Here is a 10,459-nt window from a genome sequence, read left to right on the forward strand (position 1 = left end):
TGGCTTTGTTGAATATTCTTCCATTCGACCCACTGTAGTTTTGGATGTGGCCCTTGCGTGTTCAGTTTAAACAGCAGGGCTTAGATCCTATGTGAGTTCTGAGAAGCAGCTAGTGTGAGCGGACTGACAGCTGATTGCGCTATGGTTTAATCTTGTTAGGGATTTTCAAAAGTGCTGCGTCCACTCAGATCTGGAGATAGGAGCGCCGTGCAGCCTTTGTGTGCAAAATTTCAACGCTCCCAAAAAGAAGGACAAAGGGGCCCCCTGGTGATGTCATTCTGCTGTCAGCAAGCAGGGCCCTTGCTACGGGGGTGGGGGGCAGGACAGGACATACTGTGATCATCTCTCCCCCACCACCTACCACCGTGGCCCCAGCACCTGACCCTGAACCCCTCTAAAACCAACGTACCAACCTCTGGGGTTAAGTACAAAACCAAAATCTGAGCTGGACAAACATTAATTCAAAATATTTCTGACCTTACAAGGCCTAAACCTGCCCACAAAAACTACAAATGATGCATATATATGTCATGTTTCTTATGATACGTGTCACTCCAGCAAACTTCCAGTCATATTCAATTACCATCAGTGCCATGAAGGAGCAGCTGCCCTTATTTATCAGGGCTGTATCTTGTCCTGTCCATCCACATGTGTCACATGCTCCCGGTGACTTGTGTTCTGTAATAATACCTGCATCAGCATATATGTCACTGTTTTCCACATTTGGGTTTCCGTTGATTCAGTAGCCAAAATTCATTTGAGTATTATTATTACACAACAGTTTTTGATTTCCAAACATATTCAGCTTATTATTGTCTGAAATTCAATAATTATAATGTTTTTTAAAGAGATTTAGTATTGCATGTTTATAAGTTAGTACTTAGTGGAGATTTTCTCATGTTGTTCTGCACTCTAACACATGTGTACTACATTGCTTAACCTTTAAAGACCTATGACTCTACTTAACCTAAGCCTAATATGTGACACAAACTGAGTTTTGGCCCCTTGGCACTTTTGTGTCTTTTTTATTTTGCAATGTGAGTTGTGTGAGGAATTGTTGAGCCAGCTTCACATTCCCTGAAAACAGCTTCATAAATCTCAGCTGTGTGTGTGTGAAAACAGACAGATGTGTCCTAACTTAGCAAACTACACTGCACAGCAACTCCTGTTTCCAAGAAACTGTATGTCGATTGACTTCTCCCCATTTGTAGAGAGTGAATCTGGAGATGGTCTGTCGGCTTATGTTACAGTACATATCACACACACACAGTGTTCAAAAATACAGGGATAAGCTTGTGTCACATATAGACATCTTACACCTGGTTTCAGATATAGCATACACACCCAAGTGATTGCGGGTATTTATGGGCACAAGTCATGTATGTTCATCAGAAATGCCATCCCCTCACTCTCTTACACACCAATCAGCCACACGTGCAACTCCTCAAAACGTGTCAGCCCCCGTGGTGTCCCGTTTAAGTCAGAGTGTTTCCTCACTACTGTAAATCATTTGCATGACCCGTTACAACATCAGCAAGTCCCACCAAGCGGGAGAGACAGTTACGCAGAAACGGACAAGCAGCCACAGCCGGTGCTGTGAACATATGGAGTTTGACGGATGAAAGACAAACATCCCTTGGGGCCACAGGGCTTGAGTTGTGAATGACCCTGGTATTCAACAGGCAGCCAGACTATAGATCACCAGGGTATGGAGAGGTGTAAACTCACTGTGCAGACTGTGTTTGTTGACTTTGTATGACGTATGTATGATGTATCAAGTCTTATTTATTTACCAAACTCTCTGAGAGTATTCTGCTCCACAAAAGAGTTTGCAGACAGTTATTAGCCAATAGAGCAACTACGTCTGAATAAATGTGTTTTAAGTTTTTGTCCTATTAGCGACCAAGCTACACTAACCAGCTAACAAGCATGCTAAATGAAAGTTAGTTCCCTCTTCAGTAACTCTGTAGAAATAAAATATGTACACTCTTGAGAAAAAAATGCCACAGGGGGAGAAACTGTCAGGTATGGAAATAATCGAGAGAAGCTCTGAGAGCTGTTGTGACTGACGAGTGCTAGCATGTTCCCGGCAGGTTAGTGTGTTAGCTCGCTAGATACAGTAGTTCACTAACTAGCCCATCAAGCTTATGAAGGGAAGATATAGTATTTTCAAGAGAGAAGCACAAAGTACAGCCACATTGTAAAGCAAAATACAGTGCAATGTCAAAATGTAGGTTATTCTATGTATAAAAGGTAAAAAACCAACAATAATATAGACAAAAAATGTAAAACAGTCTTAGTAATCGTACAAGCTACTGTTCTTGAAGGCCAGCAGATGTAAAACTACAGACAAAAACAACAGACTGAATTTTAAATGCTTGTAACCTTTCAGAGAATGAGGATCATCCTTTGAATCCATTTAATTAAGTAAAAGTCAATTATTTAAAAAAACAAACAAACGTTTTTTTTTTTTAAATGAATAAATCTCCCACATGACATCAGGATTTTATCATATTCTATGTACAGACACATGGTTAACCATGAAGGAAGTCTGCCCAGATGAGAAGCCATCCAGCTGCTGCCGTGACATAGGCAGGCTGACGCTTTGACCACCTGTAATGGTGTGTTGGCAGATGACTTCACGGCAGCTCTTGGAGGAAGCCATGTGAAATCCATTGACGGCAGAAAAAAGGCTGGCCTGCCTCACCCGTCCGGAAACTAACAAGTAAGAGAAGAGGGTGTCAGAGCCTCCCGTTCTGATCATTACTGAAGCAGCAGAGAGGAAGCATCGTCTCAGGTTCAGCATAACAGGGAAGTGGTGGGTGTTTGCATGGAGCACCAGCTTAAATCTGGAGGTGTAAATGTGCAATTTACATACAGGTTAGCATGTTTTTTTTAATGAAAAACTTTGATCCCTTTGAGCATCTGGACTGAATGATGATATAGCAGCTCAACTCAAGGCCTTTATTGACTGCAAAGTGACTGATGTGTTGAGACAAGCAAAATGCAGGGGCTTCTGTTTGCAATAACTGTCTTTCATTTATATGAGAAACAAGGGGCTTTTGAAGTGGAAAAAACACCATCTCTGCAATGTGTTCATTAAAAAAGTAATTACACTTTTCTCCTGAAAGTTCACCATCCGGGTACTGAGTCACAGCACTTTCAAGAAGGACCCCTGCACTGCACGTTTCCCCTTTACAAAGAGCTTCAATAAGGACAAAGCACACGTTTCCCATAAATACCTGAATTTGGCCAGTTAATGATGCTTGCACAAATGGCCCCCAACCAAACTAAATAGCCTCGATTGCTGCTTAATTTATTGGAGACAAGCTCCATACTGAGATCAAACAAGTCGCTCTCGCTTGTAGCACCTTCACTGCCATGAATTTGCTGACCCCACAACCCTCTGCATATTTCTATAAGGAGCATGACAGGCCGGAAAAGAGTAGCCCCGAGGAAAGAAAGGGGGTTAGCTCACATGAGGTTTGGGTTTGTATGATGTTTGTGTAGCCCAATAATTCAGCTAGTTAGGACATAACCTGTACACACATAGTAGCTTAGAAAAAGGCAGTGAGAAAGTCAGATACCCTGAACAAGAATGCACACATGACTTACAGATGCATGGATGTCATGTCTGTCTTTGGTAAACACGTTGCTCTCCAAGAATGCAATCCTGAAATATTTCTACCTAAGATAAAAATACATGCACGCATGAACCTCTTGCATGGCTTTTTTTTTTTTTTTTACTGGGACTATCCCTCAGTCAAAGTGAGGCTTGAGTTTCATTACGAGACCGCTTTAATGACCAGGTTAAGGGCTTGGAATTCCCACAACTTGAACATATGAGGAGGATTTAGCTTGGCTCTTTTGTTCCTGACATGAAACGGCACATTGTTAACCATGGCCTGAAGGCAGAGTGGACAGAGTGCATGGCAACAGGTTAGGATCACAAGACTACAACTTCTGCAGAAGTGTTTTTTTACATTTCATTATTGGTCCAGCATACCAACAGAAAATGTTTCGATCTCCAATTGTTAAAATAAAGGGACTGAAAATGATCTATCTATATGAGGCTTTAGGACAGAAAGAAATCTCAAACTTTAGTGTGACAAGATTCCTAAGCCTAAAGACCTAGTTTATAAAAGAGTGTAGTGAGAGAACATCCACAAAACTTTTACAGAACTACATGTATACATAGATAAAAACGTACCAGTCACTCAGGTGGTGGTGATTTACATGATTAAATCATGAGTAAATCTAATCCCAGACTGAACCAATCAGAACAGTGCTGGGACAAAGTGTGACAATATTGACATATAAAAAATATATAGGGAGAAACATGAACATGTTGAATCTACTTCATTACAACAATACAGCTAAATACAATATACACATAATATCACACAGATTATACAAGCCAGCCAGGCTTTTCATTTCAAGTTCAAAGGTAGGCTTGCTGAACAGAACAAGGTCTCCACAGTGATGGTCAAATGGCCTCAATGACCATCTCCTTTTGCGTTGCTTTTTGTAAACACAACAATTTTCCTCTGCATTGAGGAGCTGCATAGCAGAATGTGCAGCCACGTTCGCAGTCCACTTGTCCACGGTGAATGTTCTTTTGGTGGCTTGTTCAACAAGGCATGGTGCAGGACTAGACATGTATTCACATTTGTAAGTTAGACAACAAGGAGGCTTTAGTAGGAAAGCTGATGTGGGCTGTTGTTCGGAGTCTGTGGCTCTCGTGTTGTGTAGTAGTGCTGTCTGGCTCAGTGTGACCTGATATATACTTGTGGTTTACATCTATTGACGTACTGCATCCACTTTTTTCTAATTCTTTATATACTTTTCTATATTCCACTGTATAGAAATTACCATTTCACTATTGTAGTTTTTGTGATAAACGTAAATTTATTTATTTATTTTTTCACTAATTCACTTATTTTCTACGTCTTGTTATTGTAAATAGTACTATTTTACCTGTTATGGCGTATCAGACAGTGTTACCCAGCACTGCTTTGGTGTAGATTGACTCTTAATCATGCAGGTCACAACCACCTGAGTGATGGATGTGTATATATGTAGTATTTGTTCTGCTCTGTTTAGTTGACAATGCTTGACAAAGATATCTGTCAGATCAAAACTTTGCTCTTTGGGGCAGTACAGTGTGCAAACCTTTTGTTTGACCACAGCCTGGTTTCTAAAGGACAAAATATTCTGTGGCCTCCAGTCTTTTCTCAGTGTCACTAAAGACAAACCATCACGAGGACTGGCCTTTCGATGGTTAAAAAAAACACTCAAGGCTTCCTTCTGTATTGCAAACGGCCGCGTGTTTGTCTGCAGTTATTTGATGTGGGTGAATGTGTCAGGGTCACAGTCAGGAGGTCTCCACCCCACTAGCGATGGACCCCATTGTTCATTGAAGACCCCCCTCTGTGTTATTGAGACATGCTAGTCATCTCCATTATGAAACGTAATTAGGTTGTTGTGCTTATTAACTCGTATTATCGGAGGAGCCCTGAGATGTCTGCATGTGGCTGGTGGTAAGGGATGGATTTGCACATGGCTGTAAATTCATGTTGGCATCTTGTTCTCAGACTGGCAGGAAGAAACAGACACAATGTACATCCTCTATATATGCATGACCTTATCTTCATCCTTAAAGAACAACTACAAAAACATTAAATGGTTTTAGTATTGCCACCTAAACCAAATTATAGCATATGTTTACAAATTTAATCAAAGTACATTTTGAAAATTAATTTGCATAGACTTGAAACTTGGTATTCGATCACATTTGACATAAAGTGCATATAATAATGTGATTATCCGCAGCTGTGTTGTACACTTTGTTCATATGGAACAGGAAATCTGTAGTTAACAAGCAGGTTGTACACATTCCTTTTATTCAAGGGTCAGCTCCGCTTGCATTGAAATTAGTAATCTGGGGGAAAAGTTTCATTCAAAATTAAGAAAAACCTATTAAAGATCTGGAGCTGGAAAATGACAGTATTGACAGAAATGACAGTATTTTTAACTTATAATTATTGTTCCTTGGTAATAACTTAATTTCTTATTTACTCTATTGTGGTGCATTCAAGGACATTCCTTTCAAAGTAATCTGCCAAAAAGCTCTGTATTCATGAGCTTTTCTGTTGGAAAATGACAGCAAATAAATAAACAAAGATTAATTTAAGAGTTGGATGACTTGCAAGAGACGGATTAAAGCAAGAATGGTCATTATTGAGGCGGCAGAGGCTGGTATATCCTGACTTTAGGTCACTAGTATGTGCTAGTACATTTTAAAAAACACTGGATCCTACATTTAGAATAATGCTACTTGTTAGCGTCCTTTTATTAGATACACTCGGCCTGGTGAATCCACTTCTTTCAAACTCCACGTCCCCAGTTTGAAATTCTGGGTTTTTGTTTAATAGTACAGTCTCAAGCCCAATCTGCGACAACCCAGATGTTGTTTTATCAATTATGAAAAAGGGACATTTTGTTGTTGGAAATGTTCTTGTTAATGTTGAGTACAGGAAATCTGTAGTTAACATGCTAAAACGTAGAAAACGATTAATATGAGTCCAACGTCTCGCAGCCATTTCTGCTCTCAGTTTAAATTCAGGCAATCAAGTAGGCCTAAAGCAGAAAATTACTCACTCAGACTCTCTGTTTGATTGGAGTGAATAACAGAGGGTCATGTGTGGAGAGATGCTGTTGAGCTTGTAACAAGTATTGCGTTAATAACAGGAGCCCTTCACTTCCTGTTGGGATAATTGGCACTGAAAGTACTGAAATTGCTCCTGGTGTCACTGGTCTATACCCTGGTGGTCCAAACATACAAACATCTGGCCAACTTCCACTAAGTTTAAATTGTTTCTTTATGTTCCTCCATCCAATTAAACGGAAACGTTTGTCTGTTTAGGTGCTTGTGATTCTTTATGCATTTGCTTAAATAAAAGACTGATGGTACAAAACTTTTAAAGTTGATTGCAATTTTTGACAAAACAGTTATCACACTGATCAGGACAACACACAGTCAAGACAACTGTCTTAAAAAAAAACTATTACACACAACAGAATTGGAAACAAGATTGCAAAAACGACAGTGGAAAAACAAAATGCTGACAGAACAGGTTAAATTCACCAGTTCAGTTGTCCTTGGAAAATGAAATCAGATAATAGGAAGGGAACTTCACAGCTTTCCTTGAGTTGTTCTTTTTTCTCTCCAAAGCTGTCCCTCTTTGCTATTCCCTATTATTACTAGCCTATTATATGTTACTGTTGCTCTGCCAGTTTACAATGATAGCAGTGGCAGATTTACCACTTGAAATTCTTTGAAATATTTGAAATGATTGGTCCTTGATTTCAGACAGAGGTTTATCAAAAAAGCTTCTCATTTCTAGCTGGCGACTGTTGATTCTGCTGATTAACATCATCATGTCGATAGCTAGCAATTTAAGCTAGCTAGCTGCATTTAGTTGATAAATATTTTGTATCGATGTCTTCAGCGGACATTAACTTCTCCACCTGACTCTGCAAAGCAGGACTTAAAACAGGCTATACATGATAATTGAGGCTAAAGCGAAATGTCCCAGGCAAAACAAAAATCAGTATTCTCATCGTTTGATGATTAATGTAGAAGTAAATGAAGGTACATCATTGTTCTTGTATTGCAGTGTAGTTAACCCAAGTACTATAAGGCCAAATATAAGATCACACTGTTGCTGTATGTTATAGCGTCCATACTTGGACAACATAATTTAGTAGAAGTCTGTATTGCTTTTTAATGTCACAACAGAAAAAGCTTTTAGGATTAAGACTAACCAATGTGCTCAGCAAATATAACGCTATTTCAGGTGGCGAGTTTGGCTGTGGTTGCTGGGATGTAAACGTCCCCCAGTCTAATAAAGAGCTTCTATAACATTGCTCTAATGCTGCCCAAGGATCACTCTACCCCACAGTACTCCATGTAAGTTGCACAGGTTTTAGACTTTACAGTCAGGTCTCTGGTATTTCAGGACTTCAGCAAAAAACAGACTCAAAACCCAAAATAAACCTTGGATGTTGCCAGCTCACTACTCACAACATGTGCACCACCGGAACGCTTTTTAAATGGCAGCAATACATAATGACATGATGACTTAGCATTGCCTTTGGCAGGCTGGTAATTGTTTTCAGGTTTAAATGAAGTCAAGACTGAAAATATTTAGATAATGTCTCTTAGGTGCTTTGACCGAGAAGATGATCATTTCCACACACAAACGTAAACACTCAATTAAGGCTAAGTTAGCCTTTTTTAATTAGCTGACTAATAGCTATACTAATAGCTAAATTCTCATGTGTTCTTTGTATTCACTTGTCTTGTGAGTGATTAAATGTGTTTCTATACACCTATTTTTATGGGTTAAAATATTGCAAAATACTTTTTCTGCTTGGCTGAGGTGGAAAAGTTTGTACTTAAATGAAATGAACACATTTTTGGGAGGAGTCATTCCATTTCTTGTAGACATGTTTCTGTGTCTGAGGCAATCCCTGAGTCACACAGATTATTTCACTTTCACCCAGAAAACACTTTTACTTTCTCACAAACTTTGTCACTGGACTTCCATAATGCCACTAAATATTAGACGATTATGGCGCATAATTGTCCACATCTGCTTCTCATATGGTCAGAGGTTATGCTCAACGGCACTCTCTGTGACACTTCAGCGGGTGGAAATGTTAGGGTTGGTCTCCCTCCTCACTGTGGATGTCACCGTAACACCAGGCAAAGGTCATGAGCCTGATTCTCACCTGCAAGGGACAGTACGCTCCACATTCCTCTCTTATTGACTCAGCGAAGTAAGACCTCCATTGGATCCAGGGACTGACCTCAGTGGAACCTGAGGAATGAGGAGCTGGTTGGCAGGTGAGGAGATGAATCCTGAATAGGCAGCAGTTGGACTCCGAGTCCGTCCTCTCTGGCTCCAAGCCCAAATCTCAAAGGGGAATGTGCAACCGTGACATACCCTGCCAGGGACAAGTAACCTGAGACGATCTCCTTATAGGCCATCATAATCAAGAATTTATCTTATCTTGTTTAACTGTTAGGATGAGGTGACGGTGTTTGGGATCTGATCCAGGGGTGACTTTTTATCTGAAACTGTTTCAGGAACAAATCTATATAAAGCCTTGCAAAACACAGAAAATGGTGAAGAAGTATCTTCTTTGGTTTGACAGAAAGCCTGATAATCAGTTGTTAATCAAAGAATTACATACAAATTTGAGTTATCTGAAATCTTATATCTTATAAAATAGAGAATAGGAAGCAAACAACAACGGGAACACCAGACCAAAACAAGTCACAGCACTGACTGGGATAAGATCAAGTTGGCCATTCAACACCAAAGACCACCTTTAAAAAAAGACAGGAGTTGTGAACTTGCTCCGTTTACGTCTTCTTATCCAGTCAAGTATTCATAAAAATGAAGGGAAGTGCAGGGAGTTGTGTGCTCTATATGTATAAGGGTATGAAGGATGGTGGATAAGACTTTCATGCTGGAGTCTGGAGTTCACAACCTGCCACAGACCAACAATTAACCATACCCATGATCTTTAACCAAGAGTTTATTTGCCATAGCCACAATCTTTCCATGACCATACAATAGCTGCCATGTAGAAATATTGCAGAAAGCAGGTGTTTAAAAAATAAATGGATGTAAAGAAAGACATTTGATCTTGTAGGTCAAGTTTCAATTTGCAGAAGAAGGCTAGGAGATTCAGTCGAAAGCTCTGCAGAAATCTTGTAAATGAACCCTGAGTTTAGAATATTATATCACAGATAAACTTTCCCGAGACAAGATTGAACTTCCACGCTCAACGCTGATTGTGTCTACATTGGTTTACCATTGCTTTTATTGTTCTCCTTAATCATTCTTTATCTAATTATATTTTACATCTTTTATGCAATTTGTAAAGCACCTTGCAAAGCTATGTCTCCAAAATGTTAACCCTGATTGCACCTCTCATTTTAGCTTAACCATGACATTGTTTTTAGGAGCAGTTTCCCAACCTATAGAGGAACACAGTCATCAAGTGAAGTGTAGTGATCCCCAAAAGATTAGCATCATGATCATTTCAAAATATTGCCCAACAATATTTACTTAGGATTTTCTAAACTTTCTGGTACTCGTCATGTTTTCTCAGTGTCCCACTCGGTTCTACGGCAGGATAAAACAAATGTCTAGAATACCAAATGTGATGTTCAAACTGAATGAGCCTCTCAGCACGATGGGATTCAAGGTAGCAGCTCATTGTTTGATTTCTGTGTGCAGCACTACGAAGGGTCCCTTTTGGCTGGCAGAAGGAGATTGATAGCGACATCAGTGCAAACCACCAGGGTCCTCTGCACTGTCTGATGGAAATACTGTTTAGTGTGGAAGAAGTCAAGGTTAAAAGGCTCGTGCCACAGTGGGAG

At 39.8% G+C, this 10,459-nt stretch overlaps 1 long non-coding RNA gene across 1 annotated transcript; it reads left to right on the forward strand.

The window, feature by feature from the left end:
- Positions 1-1,568: 1,568 nt before the first annotated feature.
- LOC119911490 lies at positions 1,569-6,977 on the forward strand. The gene is made up of 2 exons (XR_005445869.1): positions 1,569-1,706; positions 2,527-6,977. It is a non-coding gene; the product is annotated as an uncharacterized LOC119911490 (long non-coding RNA).
- Positions 6,978-10,459: the final 3,482 nt, after the last annotated feature.

This window comes from Micropterus salmoides, unplaced genomic scaffold (genome assembly GCF_014851395.1).
Source record: "Micropterus salmoides isolate LMB-PRFRI ecotype aquatic unplaced genomic scaffold, ASM1485139v1 Ms_hic_scaffold_1, whole genome shotgun sequence".
Classification (NCBI taxonomy): domain Eukaryota; kingdom Metazoa; phylum Chordata; class Actinopteri; order Centrarchiformes; family Centrarchidae; genus Micropterus; species Micropterus salmoides.